This window comes from Hylobates moloch, unplaced genomic scaffold (assembly GCF_009828535.3).
Source record: "Hylobates moloch isolate HMO894 unplaced genomic scaffold, HMol_V3 SCAFFOLD_2, whole genome shotgun sequence".
NCBI classification, from domain to species: domain Eukaryota; kingdom Metazoa; phylum Chordata; class Mammalia; order Primates; family Hylobatidae; genus Hylobates; species Hylobates moloch.
In genome coordinates, this window is record NW_026652277.1 from 13,669,477 (window position 1) to 13,695,094 (window position 25,618).

Here is a 25,618-nt window from a genome sequence, read left to right on the forward strand (position 1 = left end):
CCCGTATGTGCCACCATTTTGTTATATGTAAAATGTTTATTCAGAAACAGAATGCTTGTTCCTTGGTACCCTAAGGAAAAATCAGCATTTAGACAAAAAGTTTTCTCAGCAAGGTAATTTTACTTTCTGCAGAAAGGGTGCTCCTCGCAGATGGAATAGTGGTGAGAGCACACCTGAATAAAGAAGGGAAGCAATTTTTTAAAAATTATTATTATACTTGAAGTTCTAGGGTACATGTGCACAACGTGCAGATTTGTTACATATGTATTCACATGCCGTGTTGGTGTGCTGCACCCATTAACTCGTCATTTACATTAGGTATTTCTCCTAATGTTATCCCTCCCCCCTCTCCCCACCCCACAACAGGACCCGGTGTGTGATGTTCCCCACCCTATGTCCAAGTGTTCTCATTGTTCAATTCCCACCTATAAGTGAGAACATGTGGTGTTTGGTTTTCTGTCCTTGCGATAGTTTGCTCAGAATGATGGTTTCCAGCTTCATCCATGCCCTTGCAAAGGACATGAACTCATCCTTTTTTATGGCTGCATAGTATTCCAGAAGTGTATATGTGCTACATTTTCTTAATCCAATCTATCATTGAGGGACATTTGGGTTGGTTCCAAGTCTTTGTTATTGTGAATAGTACCGCAATAAACATAAATGTGCATATGTCTTTATAGTAGTACGATTTACAATCCTTTGGGTATATACCCAGTATTGGGATCACTGGGTTAAATGGTATTTCTAGTTCTAGATCCTTGAGGAATCGCCACACTGTCTTCCACAATGGTTGAACTAGTTTACAGTCCCATCAACAGTGTAAAAGTGTTCCTATTTCTCCACATCCTCTCCAGCACCTGTTATTTCCTGACTTTTTAATGATCACCATTCTAACTGGTGTGAGATGGTATCTCATTGTGGTTTTGATTTGCATTTCTCTGATGGCCAGTGATGATAAGCATTTTTTCATGTGTCTGTTGGCTGCATAAATGTCTTCTTTTGAGAAGTGTCTGTTCATATCCTTTGCTCACTTTTTGATAGGGTTGTTTGATTTTTTTCTTGTAAATTTGTTTAAGTTCTTTGTAGATTCTGGATATTAGCCCTTTGTCAGATGGGTAGATTGTAAAAATTTTCTTCCATTCTGTAGGTTGCCTGTTCACCCTGATGGTAGTTTCTTTTGCTGTGCAGAAGCTCTTTAGTTTAATTAGATCCCATTTATCTATTTCAGCTTTTGTTGCCATTGCTTTTGGTGTTTTAGTCATGAAGTCCTTGCCCATGCCTATGTCCCGAATGGTATTGCCTAGGTTTTCTTCTAGGGTTTTTATGGTTTCAGGTCTAACATTTAAGGCTTTAATCCATCTTGAATTTATTTTTGTACAAGGTGTATGGAAGGGATCTAGTTTTCAGCTTTCTACATATGGCTAGCCAGTTTTCCCAGCACCATTTATTAAATAGGGAATACTTTCCCCATTTCTTGTTTTTGTCAGGTTTGTCAAAGATCAGATGATTGTAGATCATTTCTGAGGGCTCTGTTGTGTTCCATTGGTCTATATCTCTGTTTGGTACCAGTACCATGCTGTTTTGGTTAATTTAGCCTTGTAGTATAGTTTGAAGTCAGGTAGCGTGATGCCTCCAGCTTTGTTCTTTTGGCTTAGGATTTTCTTGGCAATGTGGCTCTTTTTTGGTTCCACATGAACTTTAAAGTAGTTTTTTCCAATTCTGTGAAGAAAGTCATTGGTAGCTTGATGGGGATGGCATTGAATCTATAAATTACCTTGGGCAGTATGGCCATTTTCACGATATTGATTCTTCCTATCCATGAGCATGGAAGGTTTTTCCATTTGTTTGTGTCCTCTTTTATTTCGTTGAACAGTGGTTTGTGGTTCTTCTTGAAGAGGTCCTTCACGTCCCTTGTAAGTTGGATTCCTAGGTATTTTATTCTCTTTGAAGCAATTGTGAATGGGAGTTGACTCATGATTTGGCTCTCTGTTTGTCTGTTATTGGTGTATAGGAATGCTTGTGATTTGTGCACTTGATTTTGTATCCTGAGACTTTGCTGAAGTTGCTTATCAGCTTAAGGAGATTTTGGGCTGAGACGATGGGGTTTTCTAAATATACAATTATGTCATCTGCAAACAGGGACAATTTGACTTCCTCTTTTCCTAATTGAACACCCTTTATTTCTTTCTCCTGCCTGATTGCCCTGGCCAGAACTTCCAACACTATGTTGAATAGGAGTGGTGAGAGAGGGCATCCCTGTCTTGTGCCAGTTTTCAAAGGGAATGGGAAGCAATTTTTATCCCTTAGGCAGCTTGTCCCTGCTACTCTGTCCTGTCTCCGTTGGCTGGAGGCAGACGTTACAATCTAAACTGAACCCGATTGGCTGACAATTTAAAACTTTTTAAATAGGTGAAAGCAATGGAAAACAAGGGAAAGGAGGAAGTTGCTTACTAAAGGACTTAGAAAAGTAGTAACATTCCCAAATAAGAAAGGGGCATAGGCATAGGCATAGGCTGCGAGCTGGGACATGCCTGTGAGCACGTCCAGCACGGATATCTCGGTTAAAGTACAAGGATATAGAATGTACTATGTGCCTGTGAGCATGTTTAACAGCTACATAGGATAGGGCTTAACAAAGAGTTATTAGCACAAAGCAAGGAGGCTTGAAGGAAGTTAGTCTTTAAAAGGAACTATTACTTCTAACACTTATGATTTATTCTTTAACAAGGGAAACTTTGAGGAAGAAACTTTTTGCTTTCTACACAGGACACTCCTAAGCCTGTGTCTGTTTAGTAAACGTTATCAATCTATTCCCTTAGCCACAAACATCTAGAGGCTAGGAATATCTAACTTTCGGGGAGGGCAGTCCAGCAAGTCCCAGCCTCATTTTTCCTAGTCCTCACCCAAGATGGAGTGGCTCTGGTTCGAATGCCTCTGACAACAATCCTAAATGTATTACTGTTGGCTGAATTGCTTTATCCTCTCTATTTTTCATTTTAATTCCAGCCATCATCGTTCGCCCATTTGCTAAGTTAGAAATTTGGAGGCAGCTTTGACTCTTCTGCCCATACTGAGTTAGCCATCGAGACTTGCCTCCTTTGCTTCCCTATTTCTCTGATACCCCCTTCCCTATTATTTTAGGTTTTTTTTTTTTTTTTTTGATAGGGTCTCGCTCTGTCACCCAGGCTGGATTGCACTGGCACAGTCTTGGCTCATTGCAACCTCCGCCTCCCAGGTTCAAGCAATTCTCCTGCCTCAGCCTTCTGGATATCTGGGATTACAGGCACACGCCGCGATGCCTGGCTATTTTTATTTTACTTATTTTTATTTTTTTTTAGTAGAGATGGAGTTTTGCCATGTTGGCCAGGCTGGTCTCGAACTCCTGATCTCAAGTGATCCGCTCACCTCGGCCACTGCAAGTGCTGGGATTACAGGCGTGGAGCCACCATGCCCATCCGCCTACCCACGTCGATACATAAAATTAACCATTGCACTGAGCAAGTCGGTTAATCATCAATTTTTGAAACGTATATTGAGCATTGAAGGCTCATCCGATCTAGGCCAGGTTTCATGGAGAATCTATAATGCAAAGACCTTATTCCTTCCTGTCTCCCCTCCCCACAAAGGTTTTTTCCTGGTTTATTTATTTATTAGTGTTTCTTCCCTTATTATTAGCAGATTCAATACTTTAGTGGTGGGGAGAGGTTCATCCTTAGGAGCTTCTAAACCATTACCCACTACCCAGGCTGGGAAGTCTAGAAAAAAAAAAAAAAAACCTATCTGATGAAAATAGGAGTATCTGTGTGTCATCTTCCCAGACTCAGATATCAATCACTTATCATTTCGTTTAAAAGCCAAAGCAACAAACAAAAAAACCCGCCGATTTTGGAGCCCCTACATGTGCCAGTCACTATGCAGGATGCTGAGGATACAGTGATATGCAAAACAAAAAATTGTTTATTGCTTGTTAAACAAAGCAAAGGCACTTTATGCACCAGCAGAGGAAATAGGAAAACCACAGTGGAAAAGACTCCCTAGCTTCTGAGATATTGATAAGGAATTGGAGGGATGATTTGTTATAAAGGGATATAAAGCATCGTTCCAGTGGGAAACCATTGGTTCATCAGGGAGCCAGGTTTGCAGTGGGCACCTATGCTCGGTTCTGATGTTCCCTGCCTACGACTGTTTGTCCCTGTCCAGCAGATGGCGCCAAGTGACCGGCCGCGGCTGGGCTGTACCGGATCCTCTTTGGAAAACATGAAATCTATTTCTATAGGGCCAGCATCTTAAAGAACGCACTCATATTGTCTGAGACCCTTTCTTTTGCTCCATTTTAATGTGATATGTGGATCAAAATAAGAAATAGACAATAAAATGGTTTCTCCTCTTGGAATGTGGTAATATTGTGGAATAACGGGAACACAGGTCCAACGTAGATAGCTCAGTAAAACAGCACCCAGACTCGGAGCCGGCACGGGGAACTCGTGTGAGTGTGTGTATGTGTGTGCACGTGTATTTGTGCTCATGAGAAAGATTAAACAGTAAAGGATGGAAGTGATAACAAATGCTTTAACAAGGGTAAGGAGAAAGTATTGTAGAAAAATCTATAAAAGCTGAGGGGGAGGGGGAGGGAGAGTTAGTTCAAGTGAGCATGAGAGCTGGGACCTTGGTTTAAAGGTTTTAAAAGAACGCCAGAAGAAAATATTTGATTCCACTGGTCGTGGTGGCTAACGCCTATAATCCCAGCACTTTGGGAGGTCGAGGTGGGCGGATCACCTGAGGTCGGGAGTTCGAGACCAGCCTGACCAACATGGAGAAACCCCATCCGTACTAAAAAAAAAAAAAAATTAGCCGGGGTGTGGTTGGTGGTGCATGCCTGTAATCCCAGCTACTCGGGAGGCTGAGGCAGGATAATTGCTTGAACCCAGGAGGCAGAGATTGTGGTGAACCGAGATCACGCCATTGCACTCCAGCCTGGGCAACAAGAGTGAAACTCTGTCTCAAAAAAAAAAAAAAAAAAAAAAAGATTTGATTCCTCTGTTTCTTGCAATCCTAGTAACAGGTGACTTGAATTTCAAGTGATTATCATATAAATGGAGGATTAGAAAAGAGACACCAACTCTGGAACCAATTCAATGGAATTCTTCACGAGACTGTAACTTAGTGCTCACAAAGACTTGGAATGATCTACACTGCATGGTGTACCTGTTAGAGGAGGTGACATCAAAGCTTTAGGTACTGAGAGAGGATACTTCCTACTGTGGAAGGGGAGAAAAGAAAAAAGCAAAGGTGAGTTGGAATAGTAGACCTGTTGGGTGTATTCTCTCATTGTTAAGCTTTTAAAATCTCTCATTAAAAAAAAAATACTTGGGCAGGCCACGGTGGCTCAAGCCTGTAATCCCAGGACTTAAGAAAGCTGGCATGGGAGGACTGCTTGAGCTCAGGAGTTCCAGACCAGCCTAGGCAACATTGAGAAACCCTGTCTCTACAAAAAATTAGCCAAGCATGGTGGCAGGTGCTTGTAGTTGTAGCTGTAGCCTCCTAGCTACTCAGGAGGCTGAGGTGAGAGGATTGCTTGAGCCCAGGAGGGGGAGGTTGCAGGGAGCCATGATCATACTGCTGCACTCCAGCCTGGGTGACAGACTGAGATCCTGCCCCCAAAAAAAAGTCTTCATCTAATAAGATGAAAGATGGAAGGGGATGTGGTTACTCCTGCTCCAGGTGGATTTGTTTGCTCCGTTTAGAAGCTGCTTTCAGAGCAGGAATGACACCTGAGTTTAGAAAACAGTTCCCTGTGTCCGTGCTTGTGTGTTCTTCCAGCTCAGTGTCCTATGTCACCTGTCCTGAGACATTCCAAGAAGGAAGACCAAAAGACAGCATTCTTGAGCTATTCCAAAGAGATCACAGAGGCCACCACTAAAGAGAAGACTAAGAATCTACCACAGTTTGCCCCAGTAAAATGCTGTCTTTCTCAGGATCTACTGCAAGTTATAAAACTCCTAAGTGAAATGATTGTGTGGCCAGGGATAGTGGCTCACACCTGTAATCCCAGCACTTTGGGAGGTCAAGGCAGGTGGATCATTAGAGGTCAGGAGTTCAAGACCAGCGTGACCAACACGGTGAAACTCGTCTCTACTAAAAACATAAAAATTAGCCAGGCATGGTGGCACATGCCTGTAATCCCAGCTACTTGGAAGGCTGAGGCAGGAGAATTGCTTGAACCCAGGAGGTGGAGGTTGCAGTGAGCCAAGATTGTGCCACTGTACTCCAGCCTGGGTGACAGAGTGAGACTCTGCCTAAAAAAAAAAAAAAAAAAAAAAAGAAAAAGAAAATAAATGATTGTGCAGGCAGAAATGTCTTTAAGGCATCATTGTTGCAGAATTTTGCTCCTTAGTTCAGCTAAAACTAGGTTAATGTCACATGACCAGGAGACTTTAGACATGCAGACACATTGAAGGGTGGGCAGAGCAGCATTTTATGGGGCAAAAGGGAAAAAAAAAAGAAAAAAACTCAGCAAAGTGAGATGGAGTCCTATCAACAGGCCTCCCACCTCACAGATTGAATCCCAGGCCACCACACAGGAACTGAAGAGCCAGGCTCCTCCCCCTGCCTGTGGCTCCGCCCCATTCCCCCAGTGCACATGTGAGCAGGCTCAGATGAGGCCCTGGGCAGGTTCCTTCATATATACAAAAGCATCTGATGTAAACACTTGTGGGGCGGGTCGGAGGTTCTCTGGGGATACCTTTATATCTGCCTAGGCATTTGGCTGTCTCATTCCCGCCTCTAAATAAGTACATCCAACGGCAGTTAGAATAAGGTAAGGATAAGGATGATGACCAAAGTTAACTGCTTTCTGCTAACAAGGGGCACTGTTTTGGGGAAAACAGCAGTCAGATCTCCCTCAGAGGCTTATCTAAGTATCCCCAGCAGAAAAGGCCATCGTCCGAGGCTCTGGTTGCATGATCATTTGGAGTTTGATGGCCTGAAGGCGAGAAGAGACAACCAGGTTATTAGGAAACATATATCAAAATGAAACAAGGAGGTTATGGTAAGGACAGCTCAAAAAATCCCAAGGCCTTTTACTGGTTTGCAAAGGGAGAGGGGAGGCCAAAAGCCCAACTGATTAAAAAAATAAAAAATGAAACTACCCTTTTGCAGGCATTTGGACTTCTGGGTTCCCTTCCCCTGAGCCCAGTCCTAAACCAACCAGTCTAAGGTTTGGGAAATTAACTCTTCCCAGTTTGGAGGATGCATCTGAAGGGAGTGTCTCATAGTACAGAGACACTGTTATCTATCACTGAAGAGAGGACAGAGGAAGAAAAAGGAAAAAAGAAGATTTTTTTTCAGAGGAGTCCCAGGGGTTCAGACTGAAGATGAATGGCTACCCATCTAGAAAGAAGGGAGCAGGCATCCCTGGTTCCTTTCTCTTCCTAGCAAATACCCAGAGTATGTGAGGGAGGAAAAGTGAGGCATTCCTCTTTCTTTCCTCTGTCTTTGTATCCCCAAGTCCTGGCAGCCACAACAGGATGCCACCCATGGGTGTCAAAGTGGCTTTCACCCATGTTAAAAGGAGGCCCTAAGGGGTGGAAATATCCGCTCTTACCCACATACGCCGTGTCTCCCCTGCTGTCAGTAGCCTGTGAATTCCCTAGACCTCATTTACGCCATGGATACTAGCATGACCTTTATCCATGTAATGGGAAGCTTGGCTTAATCAGCAGGAATTAGTTATGCTCAACTGTGCTGTGTCTTTTAACTTCCATTATCATCTGTCTCTGGATTCCTCAGATCCAGTTTTCTTTCCTAGGGCTTTGAGCCGAAGTTTGGAATTGAGTTTGGGACGAAAATATGGCTTGAGAGGGGTTGCATGGACTCCTTATTATAAGCTGAATGCTGAGATGAAGCAGTGGAATTGAGTCCTCCTCCAACCAGGGAGAGAAAAGAATGTCTTGTGTCACCCCCAGATCACTGGTGGCTGTAGTTATGCTTGCTAAGATTTGGACGCATGGGGCTTGGTTTTGGTTAGTTCTCTTTGTCTTACTTTCCCAAAAAGGAAACCTCTGGGTGGTGGGCATCCTATTTATTTTCATCACCTGGAAGGATTTGCAGGATAATTGCTCAGAACTAGAATACTGATCCAGATTCTTACATCACCCATCCCTTTTGTTTTTTTCTGAGCTGCAGCCAGAGATTGCTGTTTGGTTCACAGGAACAAGCAGGGTTCGTCTAAAATGTAGGCAAAAAGTTAAAAACAATTAATGAGTCTAGAACCTAATGATAAGTTTGGAAACATTATTTCTCTTTCTCTAGTCCTCATTTTTGTTTAAAACAAATCATGATAGGACTGAGTTGTTTGCAAAATAGACTTTAGTCTTATACTTGGCCTGATTATTTGCATAAAGTGCAGCAAGAATAATTATTTCTACATAGGCCTTTTAGATCGGCTTTCATGGAACTTTGTTCCACAGGGAATCTCAAATGAGATCTTTTAAAGCTGAGCCTAGCCATAGGTTTGTATCCTCAAATACCGATGAGTTGGGCAAACTCCTCTCTTCTTGAGGTTTCAAGAGATATGGTCCCTGGGTCTGTTGGAAAGTGGCACTCTTTATCTACTGCAGGTTAGGGACCCTGTATGGGGACTGTGTACACAAGGCATGAGGCCAGTTTCTCCCATGGGGCTTTATTGACTCTGCAAGTCAAGCTTGACTCCTTAAAGGGAAGCATACCCTTCCAGTCAAAGCCTCAGTAAAGCAACCAGTTTCTCCAATTGTGTCTTGTTGCAACCAGTTTCTCCAATTGTGTCCTGTTGCAAAAGAAAATGGATTCTCATTGCACTGATGCAAACAACTATATGGCTGTAAATTAAGAATACTCACAACTAGTCTCCAAATTCTGGAGAAGCCAGGCAGAGAGACAGAGACAAATGTACTCTAAATTGTGTTCACAGGAGTATACCTTAGTCAATTATTAAAGGCTATAAATAGCTCAAAATAAGTTTGCTTGACTCTGAAAAACAAATCAAGGATGAGCAATATTTCAAGCAAAAGTCAAAAAGATTACTTCAGTTTTGTATTAGTTTAGGCCATTCAGTTAACTCTTGTTTTGCTTGATATTCATAAACATTTCATCTTTTCATGAGTCCTGTACGTTTTTCCTTTGGAATAATGTCACAATCTCCAAAGTTATCAGAAACCTGCATTTCAGAGCACCTGTCAAAGTTCTATAGCTGATTATAAACCATCTTTTGAAGAGGATCAAAATAAGACAATTGTCTGTAAATAACAAAATGTCCAGGATAGTTATAGTCAGAAACATGATCGACAAATAAATTTGGTTATCTCTGTGGTTTACAATAACTTAATAACCTTAATTGTGATTGATAGCATATACTCAGACATTAGAATTGTAGACATCCCATACGATTTTGGAACATATATTAATATAATTCTCTAAAATCTAACCTGAAGATTAAACATTATTTTGGCAATCCCATGTACTTAAACATGTCAAATATTCCTGTTCACCTCTCTTTTGGATACTCCAGGGGCCCTCTGTAGCATCTAAAAAGCCAGGCATCAGGAAAGACAATTTTGAAACTGAAGTTTGATTTTGGGAAGTCTGTTTTGTGTTAGAGATTTAAAACATGTGATGTTATGAAATACAATTCCAGATTGCCATAAATTATTTATTTTGCCAAAATGATGACTCAGAAATTTTAAAAGAGCAAAAAACCTTTTATAACCTTTTACAAATTTTGCTAAAGAGCAAATTAGTGCCTTAAGAGTACCTTGTTGTGCTTTTATTTCAATGCTCAATTTACAGAAGACCATATAATAACCATTTGAATTTAGTTAATATGTTCACACATGGAATTTCTTTTGCAAGATTATTATTATTATTATTTTTTTGAGGCAGAGTTTCCCTCTTTGTTGCCCAGGCTGGAGTGCAATGGCGCGATCTCGGCTCACTGCAACCTCCGCCTCCTGGGTTCAAGTGATTCTCCCACCTCAGCCTCCTGAGTAGCTGGGATTACAGGCATGTGCCACCATGCCTGGCTAATTTTGTATTTTTAGTGGAGACGGGGTTTCTCCATGTTGGTCAGGCTAGTCTCAAACTCCCGACCTCAGGTGATCTGCCCGCCTCGGCCTCCCAAAGTGCTGGGATTATAGGCGTGAGCCACCGTGCCCAGCCAGGATTAATTTTTATACTCCTTTCATCATTTGATTAAACCTCAGCTTTACCTTATCTAATTCAAAACAATCCTTCAAGCCTAGGAAAGTATTTACATTTGCCTTCTTATCATCTTTTGCTAAAAACACATCTTACTGTTCTTACACACCTCACATGTAAATCTATTTCCAGTAGTTTCAATTACATGTTATAATGGTAACTCCCAGCAATTTTTAACTTTTATGTAGAACCTTGTAAGTTGTTATAATTATGTACAAGTCGCAGCCACCAAGGTTTGACTCCTTCCAGCATAATTAAGGATGTGGTTAATTCCATATGTCTCTAGGCCTCACCAGTTGTGAAGCAGGCAAGTCAAACTGTTCTCAAAAACCAAAAAAGGCAGTTTATAACCTTAAAACATTTAGCAAACCTAATATCTGACCTGCATAATTGAGATCACCTATTTACATTTTGATGACATCTGCATTTTACCAATAATCTTTAAGGCTGTTTTTATTTTTCAAGGATTAAAGTCATGTGAACTGAAAGGTACCACCGCTTTTATCTTCCCTTTTAAAAAATATTTGATTCAAGCGCCTATCCTTTTTTAAGTCAATGAATTAGAGCTCTTTTTTATAGACATCACATGCACGACACATATACAACTACACAGGCAGAAGAAAACGCAGTAGCCGTGAGATTTTTCATCTGCCAATCTCCTAATTGGATTATTGGCTTCTGGGTGGGGCCCTTTAAGAGACAGGGCCAGAAAAACATGCAGCTTTTAAGGCCTAATAAAATAGGCATGACTGGGAGGCAAAAACAGATTTTGAGAGGGATATATCTGCATTTAATCCCTGGGGTTCCATGAGAAAAACAGGTTTCTTCCCAAAATGGGGTTAGTAGCACCTTGTTTGTTTTTCCCAAGGAGTCCCATGCCCCCAGGAGTTATCTTAGGGCCTCTCATGCATACATTAAGAGTGACAAGGCAAAATGGAGAAAAACAGTCTACTGAGAAAAAGCTGCTTTCCAGCAAAGAGATCCAAGAAAAACAAAAAACATAAACACCTTTTAAATATACTTATAACCTGGATATCCACTTTTAATTAAGCTGAGTGCTCTTTGAGAAAAACCTTTTAACTCCCTTATTACCCAGCTAGCCGCACCAAGCGGCCAATATTTCTGGCTTTCAAACTTTACTAAAGGTGACCTCCCAGGTGCTCAGAGAAAGGAAGATAAAAGGCGGTTCGTGGAGGGGAAGAGAATCAGCAACAGGTCATGCAGATACCAAACCAGAAAGGACTTATTCCCTAAGTCAGGACTGAACCCAGCCGCCATTGTAAAATGGTGGAGGCTAAGACAAAACATTGCCACGTGGTTACAGGTCATGCTCCCTAAAACAAGATGGAGGCCTGCAGCAAGGTTTGCTACTCACCATACAGAAAGTCATGCAAAGCCTACTAGACTGGCTACAGCTTAAGACCAACCTCAAAAATCCTTTTTCATAATTAAAACTTTACAGAGAATATAAACAGTGATCCTTATTCCTGGCCTAGTAAAATGTCTTCAAAAAGGAAAAAAAACCTCTCGCTTAAAAGTTAAATGCTGACAGGGTGGAGAAAAGGAAAAAATAGTTTAAAATGCAGGGTTGGAAAGATGCCTGGGGAAAATACCTCCTAGTCTTATACAAATGGGTTCCTCCAACAGGGAGAGAAAATTGCTGTCCGCCATTGGGCACCATTGGGCACCCTTGGGTCATGTACCATGCACCCCAGCCCTGGCTGGGAGGGGAGCAGGGAACCCACCATTTGCCAGTCTATCTCGCAGGTGCCAGCAGCCATTGGGGTGAGGGGTGTGCCGTTTCCTCTACCCTCAGAAGTCCAAGGGGAAAAAGATTTTTTGGTTCACATCTTACCCACCCCTTCTCAAGCCCCACACCTAGGAGCCAAAATGTTGCAGAATTTTGCTCCTTAGTTCAGCTAAAACTGGGCTCTAGCTTGTGAGAAGACCAGGAGAATTATATGCAGACACATTGAAGGGTGGGCAGAGCAGGGTTTTATTGGGCGAAAAGGGAAAAAAAGAAAAAAACTCAGCAAAGTGAGATGGTGTCCTGCTAACAAGCCCCCCACCTCACAGATTGAATCCCAGGCCACCACACAGGAACTGAAGAGCCAGGCTCCTCCCCCTGCCTGTGGCTCCACCCCGATCCCCCAGTGCACGTGTGGGCAGGCTCAGACGAGGCCCTGGGCAGGTTCCCTCATCTGCACAAAAGCATCTGATGTCAACACTTGTGGGGTGGGTCGGAAGTTCTCTGGGGACACTTTTTTATCTGCCTAGGCATTTGGCTGTCTCATCATGGTATACAAATACTATGGGTTTTGCTATTTGCCTTAATTCCAGTGATCTCACAACACTGGTGCCCAAAAACTAAACATCTGTTTCTTCCAGGAAAATTGATTTCTTACAAAAGAATATTACAAACTGTTACAAGTTTGAGCTTAATTATAAAATCTGTGGAGAGGTATAGTATGTAATTCAGATTATTCCAATGAAGGAGTCAAAAAATATCTACTAAAACATACCCTGGTAAACCAGTGGCTCTCAAATTTGTGGGCTAAAAAATCACCTAATTAGCTGAGCGTCGTGGTGCGCACCTGTGGTCCCAGCAACTCAGAGGCTGAGGTGGGAGAATCACCTGAGCCCGAGAGGGTGAGGCTGCAGTGGGCCAAGATCGTACCATTGTACTCCAGTTTGGGTGACGGGAATGAGACCCTGTCTTAAAAAAAAAAAAAAATCACCTAGGGTGCTTGTTAAGCTGCAAATTCCTAGGCTCAACTCCAGACATTCTAATGAAAGGAACTGGGGATGGAGCCCAGGATTTTGCATCTTAATCATTTCAGATAATTCAGATGCAGAAGATTCAAAGACCTCTTTTAGAGAAACATTACCCTAAGCAAGGGCAGAGTTGGTCAGTTGCAGAGGTCTTCCAACTCACTTCCCATTCATTCGTTCACTCATTCTTTCCTGAACTTATTAATTCAACAAACATTTGTAGTGCCCTATCATTGTACACGGTGATGTGGACTTGGTAATGCAAAGAGACTCGGTTCTTGTTTGGACGGAACTTATATCTAATGGCTAATATAATATATATACATGCCAAAGAGAATATGGCAGGGATTTAGAAGGAAGTTGTGTCAACGTGGATTCAAGTGGGCAGGAATGGAGGAGCTATTCTGTGGAGGGGGTAGGACATTGCCTGGGCCCTGACTGATGAGGAATGAGCAGGATATCGAAGAGAAGGAAACAGCATTAGCTTCATATCGTAATTATTAAGCAAGAACGTTCTTAATATCCATAAGCCTATACTAAAGATAGCAGAGTGGCCAAGCATGCCTAGGATTAAAACTATAATCTCATTAACTACCTTCCAAGGAGAAATAAAGAATAAGAAGTGAGAAGTTCCTGAATCAGCAACATCATCTCCTTGTTTTTTCAATATTCTGATGCCAATTGGACCATTTTTATGCTAATAAGTTGATCAATAGTAGGATGTTTTGATGTGACATGTTTATGTAGTATTGCTTTTCTCCTAGGTCCATATCTATTTCATCCAGCTACTTCCAAAAAGTTAAAAACACTAAACATAAGATCCTTGTAGGGTATAAACAATTAGCACTCTAGGAAGATTAGGACTGTTTGAAACCAAGAGAGGCAGATTAATCTAATTAAAAATTACTTCTTATTTAACAAAGAGATCTGTATTCATTAAGACTTCTACTTAGACATACTATTTTTAGCTATATTTTGCCAATCCTATTACATAGGTGAAAAATAAATAAATCTCGGAAATCTTGGGGCTCCAAAATCACTAAGCTAAAGGGAAAAGTCAAGCTGAGAACTGCTTAGGGACAACCTGCCTCCCACTCTATTCAAAGTCACCCCTCTGCTCACTGAGATAAATGCATATCTGATTGCCTCCCTTGGAAAAGCTGATCAGAAACTCAAAAGGATGTAACCATTTGTCTCTCATCTACCTGTGACCTAGAGGCCTCCTCCTTGCTTCAGTTGTCCTGCCTTTCAGGACAGAACCAGTGTACGTCTTTTATTTATTTACCTATTTATTTATCTATTTATTTATTTATTTATTTATTTATTTATTTATGAGACAGAGTCTCCCTCTGTCGCCCAGGCTGGAGTGCAGTGGCCCCGATCTCGGCTCACTGCAAGCTCCGCCTCCTGGGTTCACGCCATTCTCCTGCCTCAGCCTCCCTAGTAGCTAGGACTACAGGCGCCCGCCACCACACCTGGCTAATTTTTTGTATTTTTTTAGTAGAGACGGGGTTTCACAGTGTACATCTTACATGTATTGATTGCTGTCTCATGGCTCCCTAAAACATATAAAACCAAGCTGTGCCCCGACCACCTTGGGCACATGTCATGAGGATCTCCTGAGGCTGTGTCACAGGCGCATGTCCTCAAGCTTGGCAAAACAAACTTTCTAAATTAACTGAGACCTGGCTCAGAATTTCAGGGTTCACACATGAAAGAAATTTTATGTAATTTATTTCGTGAAGACCAATTTCTAGCTGTCCAGCCACTGTTACATTTCATGTCTTAATCTGTAACACAGGTTTAATAACCCCTGTCTCAGAGAGGTGTTTGAGGATGAACTGAGAGGACAGTTGTGATTGAGTTTTAAAACCCATGCTGGCCGGGTGCAGTGGCTCATACCTGTAATCCCAGCACTTTGGGAGGCTGAGGCGGGTGGATCACGAGGTCAGGAGATTGAGACCAACCTGGCCAACATGGTGAAACCCTGTCTACTAAAAATACAAAAATTATCTGGGCATGGTGGTGTGCACCTGTAGTCCCAGCTACTTGGGAGGCTGAGGCAGGAGAATCACTTGAATCAGGGAGGCGGAGGTTGCAGTGAGCCGAGATCGCATGGTGACACAGCGAGACAATGTCTAAAAAAAAAAAAAAAAAACCCAAAACCAAAACCCACACTAAGAATGAGTGTAAGTTATGAGTTTTCCAGCCATTCTAAAATCTTCCTCGGGATAAAAAGCCGGATCACAGACAGCTAGAACATACAATTCTACCTCCTCGCAGAACTTGTAAGATATTATATTAACAAGGAAGGCTTCCCAGCCCTCCTTGTTAATATCTTACAAAGCATGCAAGCCAAAATACTGAAGCAGTTGTATCCCAGAGTTTTCATGAGTTTGTAGAGAGGTGGTACATCTGGTGGCACAGACTCTGGCACTGGGCGACTGGGTTTTTAATCTTAGATCCATTACTTACTATTTACAAGGCTTTGAAGGTACTGAACCTTGATGTGCCTCAGTTTTCTTGTCTGTGAAGTAGACATAAAAAGATTGTTGTGATTCAATGAATCTGTAAACATCTACACACATAAAGCATTCCTATCTGCCCCTAGAGAAGGTTGTGTTAGCTGTTGTCATGAGCTCTGATGTTAAGGAAGGTACACAAGGGCATGACAGTTTCGGTTTCATGGAGTGTATAGGAAGACTGGAGATGTATTGATACCTACATAAAAATCAAATAGAGATCGAAAATTAGCAAGACATCGTGCCTAGAACAATTATTTATATTGTAACCACCCAAGGGGTTCACCTTGCCCACTGCCTGGACAGAGCTGATTCATCAAGGCAGGGGAATTGCAATAGAGAAAGAGTAATTCACACAGAGCCAGCTGTGTGGGAGACCAGAGTTTTGTTATTACTCAAATCAGTATCCCGAGCATTTGGGGAGCAGAGTTTTTAAAGACAACTTGGTGGGTGGGGGGTAAGCCAGTGAGCCAGGAGTGCTGATTGGTCAGAGATGAAATCGGTAAGCCAGTGAGCCAGGACTGCTGACTGGTCAGAGATGAAATCGCAGTGAGTCAGCTGCCTTCTTGCACTGAGTCAGTTACTGGGTGGGGGCCATAAGAGCAGATGAGCCGGTTTATTGATCTGGGTAGTGTCAGATGATCCATCAAGTGCAGGGTCTGCAAAGTATCTCAAGCACTGATCTTAGGAGCAGTTTAGGGAGGGTCAGAATCTTGTAGCCTCCAGCTGCATGACTCCTAAACCGTAATTTCTAATCTTGTGGGTAATGTTAGTCCTAGGAAGGCAATCTAGTCCCCAAGCAAGAAGGAGGTCTGCTTGGGAAAGGGCTGTTACCATCTGTACCTAAACTATAAACTAAGTTTCTCCCAAAGTTAGTTCAGCCTACCCCCAGGAATGAACGAGGACAGCTTGGAGGTTAGAAGCAAGACGGAGTCTTGCTTATTTCTTTAGATAAGCTTTCACTGTCTCAGTCATAATTTTCCAAAGGTGGTTTCAATATCATCCCTTAGAAAACATTGAAGACTGTTTGTAAGAATGCATATATAAAATAGTGTGGCACAGGTTTAAAATATGAGAATAGTAGAAGTAGGAACATTAAGGAGGACTGGAGAAGAATCCAGTACAAAAAAAGCATCCCCTGGCATCTTATGTCCATACAACGGGTGGGCCACGTGGTTGACGCTAAGCTTTCTAGCAACCATTGCAAAAGGGAAACTCGGTGAGTCACAAGATAAAAGCAGGCCAATTGTTCAGGAGAAGAACAATCACTCCTTATATTAAGACTGAGGACTAAGCTCTGATTTTTTCTGATCTTGCCCCAATTCTTATCTAAGGGGTTTGGGGAGTCATGCCCTACAAGCCATAAATTCTCATCAGATGGGTTTTATTTAACCCTACATATTGCGACTTACTTTCCTTTCTGAATCTGGCATAACATTACCTGGCAAAGAAGAAAATCAAAATATTTTACCCCAAAACATGGTTCTTTGCGTATTTTGAAATGGCCTTGTAAAGCTGTCCTTTCTGGGGGGGGGGGGGGGGGGAATTTACATCTCTGAATAATCTCTATTAACATAGCTAGATCTTTTTCTTCCAGGCCCTCCCAATCCTGAGGAGATTAACTGAGAGTCTAGCACCTTCTAAAGGTCTGAATAGGAAACAGTTGTCATCTATTGTCTCTAAGGGCAGCCACTATGAGACTTCAAAAGAACCTCAGTCTCCACAATCTTTTATCTGAACCTGAATATTTCCTTTCTGTCGATCCCAGGTCTTTAGACGAACTCAACCAATCGGCAGCCAGAAAATGTTTATCTATAGCCAGAAAGCCCCCATCCCCATTCCTTTCGAATTGTCCCGCCTTTCTCCACCAAACCAATGTATTTCTCAAATGTATTTGATTGATGTCTCATGCCTCCCTAGAATGTATAAAACCAAGCTGCACCCTGACCACCTTGGGCATATGTTCTCAGCACCTCCTGAAGGCTGTGTCATGGGCCATCGTCATTCATATTTGGCTCAGAATAAATATCTTCAAATATTCTACAGAGTTGGACTGTTTTTGTCCACACAAGACCAGAGGGGATGCTCCCAGCCATCATCTTTGAGATGAGGCTGAGTCATGTAATAAACAACATCTCTGACATGTTTTCAGCAGATGAACCAGTGTTTTACAGAACTGCTTCCCATACTGTCAGGTAGATCGTTACCGGACCCCCATTCCAGTAACAGCAGTTCTGTGAGGAGGCGGAATTGTGTGTTCCAGCTCGTTGCGATTCTGCTTTGTATCCTCAGGAAGATTTTAGAATGGCTGGAAAATCCATAATTTATACTCATTCCTACTTGTTTGGGTTTCATAACACAATCACAACTGTCCTCTCATTTCATCCTCAAAAACCTCTCTGAGACAGGGATTATTAAAACTGTTTTACAGATTTAGAAACTGAATCCAAGCGTGGTTGGACAGCTGGAAAATTATGGAACAAGGATTTGACCCTGCTAATTCCCAATCTAATCTTGGGCCATGCCTTTATTACCAAACCTCTTAGAGCCCTCTCTTCCTTGAATTTTTTCACTCCATTAAAATCTGATTTTTATATCAACACCTCCGTTGAGATTGCTATTATAAAACTCACAAATGATATTTTTATTGTCAAACCCAGTAACCCCTTTTTTTCAGCCTTTAAAAACAAAATTTGAACGCTAGGTGTGGTGGATCACACCTGTAATACCAGCACTTTGGGAGGTCAAAGAGGGAGGACTGCTTGAGGCCAAAGTTAGAAACCAGCCTGGGCAACATAGCAAGACCCCTGTCTCTACAAAAAATTTAAAAATTAGCCTGGTTTGGTGATGTGCATCTGTAGTCCCAGCTACTTGGGAGGCTGAGGCAGGAGGATTGCTTGAGCCCAGGAGTTTGAGGCTGCAGTGAAGCGTGATTGCATCAGTGCACTCCAGCGTGGGCAACAGAGTGAGACCCTGTCTGTTATTTACAAAGATACTCTTTGGCATTCTGTGTTCCTTCGGCCTTGGGGATTCTTGTTACTCCTGATATCCCTCCCACCTCTCTACTTATGCTCCTTGGCCTTTATGAGCAACTCCTCTCCAGCCCACATCCCAAATGCTGGTGCTCCCTGAGAGTCCATCTTTGGTCCTCTCCTCTTCTTACTCTATGCATTTTTCCCAAGAGAGCCAATCCCCTTCCATGAATTCAGACGCCATCTTGAAAGCACGAGTTCCCAGACACGCACAGCAAGGTTACGTCTTCCATGGGGTTGAGTTCCAAGGTCTGAGGCCGAGGTAAAAATAGCATTTTCTCACTGTGAGATTTGTTTGTTTTGTTTTGTTTTGTTTCTGATGAAACAGCTGGCTCGGATTTGGAGTCATTATGTAGAAAAACAATGTTTTTCGTTTTTGTTTTTGAGATGGAGTCTCACTCTGTTGTCAGGCTGGAGTGCAGTGCTGCAGTCTCAGCTCACTGCAACCTCTGACTCCCTGGTTCAAGTGATTCTCCTGCCTCAGCCTCCCAAGTAGCTGGGATTACAGCCCGCCACCACGCCCGGCTATGTTTTGTATTTTTAGTAGAGAGGGGGTTTCACCATGTTGGCCAGAATGGTCTCAATCTCCTGACCTCATGATCCGCCCTCCTCGGCCTCCTAAAGTGCTGGGATTACAAGCGTGAGCCACCGCGCCCGACCAAAACAATGTTTTTTTAAAGGTTGGAATTTTACTCAGAGAGTTCACAATGTGAGAACGTACAAGAGAAATGAGGCCATCGGACGAACAGCAGATTCACACCTCCCATTTCATGGTCAGTTTAGAGCACATAGCCATGAAGTGAAATGGCAGAAAAAAAAATTTCAGTAATTTTTCCTTTCTCTCTATGATTTATTTAGGAGCAAGCCCACACAGTGAATTTGTGTGTTAACGATGACTCTGTTCATCTCTGCCCCATCTCTCGCTGTCTACCTACTAGGCCTTTCCTGTTTGGTTGTCCTGCAAGATTTCAAATTCAACATGTCCAATATTTAATTTATTGTCTTTACCTCCCATCCCATTTTAATTAGATGTAGCAAGATGTTCACTCAATATTGTTGCTGTAACAAAGACACTCCCAAATTTTAATGCTTAACCAATAAAAACTTATTTCTCATCTCATATCCAAAGTAGGTGTTCTAGGGCAGGAGGCAGGGGGTGAAATTGAGACATGAGAGGTCCGCTCCGCAAGGTCATTCAAAGGTCCAGACTGAAGACTCTGCCATCTTCCATAGGTGGCTTCCAAGGTTGCCTTGGCCTCACCCGGACAGGAGAAGAGAACAGAAAAGAGGATGCAGAAGGGCATATCTAAATTTTAGCATCACCCTTATGAAGTGTGCGTATGCCAGCAATAAGTCTACGGTATGGGAGGGAGCATAACACCAAACTTTAGTGGACAGTTTGTCTGTCACACTCCCTTCCTCCCTGTTTCTCGTCTGTTCTTCCATCAGTATTTCTTGTGTTTTGTTTTTTTCTGTAAAATGGGCCAATAACAGTACTATCCACAGGAGTTGTGAAAATTGAGATAGTGTATTTGAAGCAATTAGAATCGCCTGAGTCATACGGATGTGCCGTAGTGTATGAATAATAATGGCTATTAATTAGCTGCAGGACTTCCTCAGCCACCCAGCTGTGCCAAGCTAGAAACTCTCTTCCCTCGTCATCCACCTCCAATCAACAAGTCCTGCTTGTTAATTTAAAAAGTCATACATATTTACTTTTCTTTAAATGCAAGTAATAGGCCTGCAGGTCTCTGTCGAGCCACATATGCAGGTCTCTGTTCCACAGGATGGGGTTTGTTAAAGTTGTTAAAAATAAAGCCTCTTAAGAGATACCAAGTGAAATGTAGAAGACGACGAGAGGGTAAAACGGATTACGATGCCCAGAAATGCTTGGTGATACAGGATAAAAATAAATACAGCACACCCAAATACAGGATGATAGTTCGTGTAACAAACAGAGATCTCATTTGTCAGACTGCTTAAGCCTGTATTGAGGGGGATATGATAGTCTACACAGCATATGCACACGAACTGCCAAAATAGGGTGTGAAGGTTGGCCTGACAAACTACGCTGCAGCGTATTGTACTTCCCTGCTGCTGGCTTGCAGTCTTCTCAGTAGGTTTGGCATGGACAAGATCTATGAAGGCCAAGTGGAGGTGACTGGCCATGAATACGATGTGGAAAGCATTGATGGTCAGCCAGGTGCCTTTACCTGCTATTTGGATGCAGGCCTTGCCAGAACTACCACTGGAAATAAAGTTTTTGGTGCCCTGAAGGGAGCTGTGGATGGAGGGTTGTCTATCCCTCGCAATACCGAGCGATTCCCTGGTTATGATTCTGAAAACAAGGAATTTAATGCAGAAGTACACCAGAAGCACATCAGGGGCCAGAATGTTGCAGATTACATGTGCTACTTAATGGAGAAAGATGAAGATGCTTACAAGAAACAGTTCTTTCAATACATAAAGAACAATGTAACTCCAGACATGATGGAGGAGACATACAAGAAAGTTCATGCTGCTATACGAGAGAATCCAGTCCATGAAACGAAGCCCAAGAAAGAAGTTTTTAAAATTTTTTTTGAGACGGAGTCTCACACTGTCACCTGGGCTGAAGTGCAATGGCGTGATCTCGGCTCACTGCAACCTCTGCCTCCCTGGGTTCAAGTGATTCTCCTACCTCAGCCTCCTGAGTAGCTGGGATTTACAGGCACCAGTCACCATGCCCAGCTAATTTTTTGTATTTTTAGTAGAGATGGGGTTTCACCATATTGGCCAGGCTGGTCTCGAACTCCTGACCTTGTGATCTGTCTGCCTCGGCTTTCCAAAGTGCTGGGATTACAGGTGTGAGCCACTGCGCCTGGTCAAACCAAGCAATTTTCTATGAGGATTTTTCAGATAAAGACAATAAACTTACTGACAGAAAGAAAAAGCGAGTCATAGATGTTTCTGATGTGGAAATTATATGGATTTAGATTTTTTTTTTTTAAGAAAACAAAACAAGACACACTCTCCCTGAGGGATCCGATGTGTTTCTGTGGCTTCAATTGCCATCTTGAAAATGGTCACATATGACTGTGGAACTGGATTGGAGCTCCCAGCTAGAAGGAATAGTGAAAAGTCTTCTTGTCCCCTCATTATTTTTACATTTTTATTATATTTTTTAAGACAAGGTCTCTCTCTGTTACCCAGGCTGGGGTGCAGTGGCACCACCATAGCTCGCTGCAACCTCAACTCCTGGGCTCAAGCAATCCTCCTGCCTCAGCCTCCTGAGTAGCTGGGATTACATGTACATGCCACCACACCTGGCTATTTAAAAAATTTTTTTGATAGAGATGGGGTCTTGCTATTGTTGCCCAGGCTGGTCTCAAACTCCCGGGCTCAAGCAGTCCTCCCGCCTCGGCTCTCCAAAGTGCTGGGATTACAGGCAAGAGCTACTGTGCCGGGCCTGTCCCCTCATTTTAGAACTAAGGAAACTGCAGCCCAGATAAAGGCAAAGTGGGGCCTAGGACCCAGGTCTTTTGACTCCAGTCTTGCCTTCCATGATACTCAGCTGCCTTAATTAATTAATTCCACAGAAAGCCAAAACCAACCATACAACTCCTCTCCCCTCCTCCTCACAATTTTTATTTGTTGTCTGTTAAATGGAAGTGGCTGCTGCATGAATTTCCCCTAATCTCCTATGGTTACCAAACCAATGAAAATTCTAGAGTACTAAGTTCTGATTCTTCTAAACTGGTTACTCTGACCCCCAAGCCCAACCATAGCCCAGTCCACCTCCCTGCTTTTTATTCTGAGCAGCAGATGGCACTGTGTCCAAGTCTGGAAAGATACTGTCTGTTTCCAGGGAAAGTTGGGGGAAATGCACTCAAGCTTCCTGCTAAACACTCCTATAATTTTCTTGAGGCACTCGCCCTCCTCCTCCCAGGCTTGAGTGTGATCTGTGTGCTAACAGGCACAAGTAACACTGTCAGTATGTGTGTAATAATGTATGTGGTTCCGGACGAGTGGGCTTAGACTGCTAGTCCGTCACGAACTTGCTTCCTCTCCTTCCTGGGCACACAGCTGGACTACATTTCTCGGTTTCCAACAGAGTTAGATTTAGCCGTATGTCCAAGTTGTGGCCAGTAAAATGCAAGAGGAAGTGATGTATGCCATTTCTAGGCCCATCTGCAAACCCACACGCTCTTTGCCCTCCACTAGCTGATGTCAGTGCCCTGAATGACCTTGGAGGCCATGGGCTGAAGATGGTGGAATTGCGACCACCTTGGGTCCCTGAATGACTGCATGGAGCCGAGTCCCTGCATTGACTTGGATCTACATTGGGCTGTTACACAAGTTTAGAATTAAACTGTAATGTGTGAAGCCTCTGAAATTTTTTGCAGTAATTTCCCTACCACAACTGATACACAGATTAACTGATGAAACCCTAATGTCCTATGTGATATTCCTGTAGAAAATATTTCATAGGAAGTATCCATGTTTCTGCACAATAGGGATTTCTTTCTCCATATGAGACTCCAAACAGGTTCCCTGTCAAAAGGGGTTGTAAAGAACTCCCCACTCCAATTGTTTTAGCAGGCAAAGGACTTGATCTGCAGACTCAGAGGCAGGCAGCTAGCAAGGAGAAAGCACAGTAGCTTAGGAAAAAGAGAGACTGTAGCATGTGGTCAAATTTGTTTATGAGGAAAGCAGGTAACCAGGAATTTGCCAAGCATTTTGGAGTGAATTAAATCCTTCAGTGAAGATAAAGGTACTGTAATAAGAACTATTCAGGTTGGAAGAGTGTCTTTAAAGCTAGCCACCAACAATTTCTCACCTCCCTGTACACACATGTCTCTTACATCAAGAGGTGGATTCTGCCTGTAATCTCAGCGCTTTGGGAGGCTGGGGCAGGAGGATTGCTTCAGCCCAGGAATTTGAGACCAGCCTAGGCAACATAGCCCTGTCTCTACAATTTTTTTTTTTTTTTAATTAACCGGGTGTGGTGGTGCATGCCTGTAGTCCCAGCTACTCAGGAGGCTGAGATGAGATCACTTTGAGCCCAGGAATCTGAAGCTGCAGTGAGCTATGATCATACCTCTGCACTCCAGCCTGGGTGACAGAGTGAGACCCTGTCTCACAAAAAAAAAAAAAAGTGGATTCTGTTCCCCCCACCGTTGAATCTGGGCTTGAATGTGACTTGCTTTTGCTAACAGAATGCAGCTGAAATGGTGCTGTGCCAGTTCTGGGCGCAGGCAGCTTCCACTTTTGAAATCCAGTTACCTTGCAGAGAGGAAGTCCCTGTACCCTGTGGAGGAAGAGAGGCCTTGATGGCGAGAACCCAGAGGCCTCAGCCAAAGGCCAGCACCACCTGCTTGGCATCGAGTAAGTCTTCATGATATTTGGGCCTCAGCTGAACGCCACTTGGTTGCAGCTGCCTGCATAACCACAATCTACACCACATGGGGCAGAGCTGTTGATTTGAGGTCAGTGCACCCACAGAATCATAAGAAATAGTAACTCCTTGGCTGAGTGTGGTGGCTCATGCCTGTAATCCCAGCACTTTAGGAGGCCGAGGCGGGCAGATCACCTGAGGTCAGGAGGTTGAGACCAGCCTGGCCAACATGGTGAAACCCCGTCTCTACTAAAAATACAAAAATTAGCCAGGTGTGGTGAGGGTTGCTTGTAATCCCAGCTACTTGGGAGGCTGAGGCAAGAGAATCACTTGAACCAGGAGGCAGAGGTTGCAGTGAGCAGAGATCACACCACTGCCCTCCAGCCTGGGCAACAAGAGCGAAACTCTGGCTCAAAAAAGAGAGGAGCGGAGAGGAGGGGAGAGGAGAGAGCCATGTTACCTGACTCGGGTTCCAGGGCTTAACTTCCCCTCAGCATAATGAGTTTGGAAGGTCCTGAACTTTCCTTTTCTTTTGATACCTATGACTGAGTCTGTTAGGCCAGGGGGTACCCAAAGATCATCGAGATGCAATTCCTGCCATCATGGAGCTCATAGCCAAGCAGAGGGAGACAGAAATGCAAACAAACAGCGAGTTTTTGGAATTGCTACTGAGAGGGGAACAAAAAAAGAAGGAAGCAATCCACTTTGAAAAGCTTAAGCTGAGTTGGGAAGATGAGTAGGATAGGATGAGTAGCTGAGCGGATTGCAGAGGAGGAGCAAAACCATTCCAGGCAGAGGCAGCTCATGTACAAAGGCAGCCCGGAGTGGCCCGATGAGGTGATTGGAGGGAATGCAGATTGTTTGCAATAGCTGGGCTGAGAGGAGAGAGACCAGGTGAGGTGCGCCCCTTGCCACGTTTCCTCTTTTTTTTTTTTTTGAGACAGAGTCTCTCCCTCTCTCTGTCACCCAGGTCAGAGTGCAGCAGCCCTATCTCGGCTCACTGCAACGTGCACCTCCTGGGTTTAAGTGATTCCCCTGTCTCAGCCTCCTAAGTAGCTGGGATCACAGGCATGCACCACCATGCCAGCTAATTTTTGTATTTTTAGTAGATACAGGGTTTCACCATGTTGGCCAGGGTGGTCTCGAACTCCTGGCTTCAAGTGATCCACCTGCCTCGGCCTCCCAAAGTGCTGGGATTATAGGCATGAGCCTATATCCTATGCCCAGGATGCCTGTGGGTTTTTTCATTGTAAGAACTGTTAACATGAGATCAACCCTCAACAAAATTTTAAGGGCACAAGACAGTATCTTTAGGAATAGGTGCAGCAGATCTCCTTGTGTTTGCTTTCTAATCTAAGCTGCACTTAATATATCATCCATACATATGAATAAGTTATAACTGAACATATGTATGTAATAATTAATAAAATGGAATAGAATAAAACAAAGTACCTGATCAAATCAGGTAATCAATCAAGAAAGCTTGGAGATGTTTTTAAATTTTGAGATAGGGTCTTGCTCTGTTGCCCAAGTTGGAGTACAGTGGTGCAAGCATAACTCACTGTAGCCTCAAACTCCTGGGCTCCAGCCATCTTCCCGCCTCAGCCTCTGAGTAGCTGGGACTATAGGCACGTGCCACCATACCTGGCTACATTTTAAATTTTTTGTAGAGACCGAGTCTCCCT

General features: G+C 43.1%; 1 protein-coding gene and 1 pseudogene across 5 annotated transcripts in view; both read left to right on the forward strand.

The window, feature by feature from the left end:
• Nucleotides 1-25,618, forward strand: part of CCDC3 (coiled-coil domain containing 3) — a 197,329-nt gene that overhangs the window by 19,707 nt on the left and 152,004 nt on the right. The window contains exon 3 of one of the 5 annotated variants that reach the window (XR_009211182.1): nucleotides 5,057-5,284. The exons of 3 other annotated variants lie outside the window; for them this stretch is intronic. The gene's annotated coding sequence lies outside the window, so the exon portion shown is untranslated. Of the gene's footprint in view, nucleotides 1-5,056; nucleotides 5,285-23,779; nucleotides 23,924-25,618 lie in introns of those variants that run through there. One more of the 5 variants, XM_058431856.1, reaches the window with a different exon arrangement.
• LOC116474532 (large ribosomal subunit protein uL18-like) lies at nucleotides 20,344-24,416 on the forward strand (annotated as a pseudogene).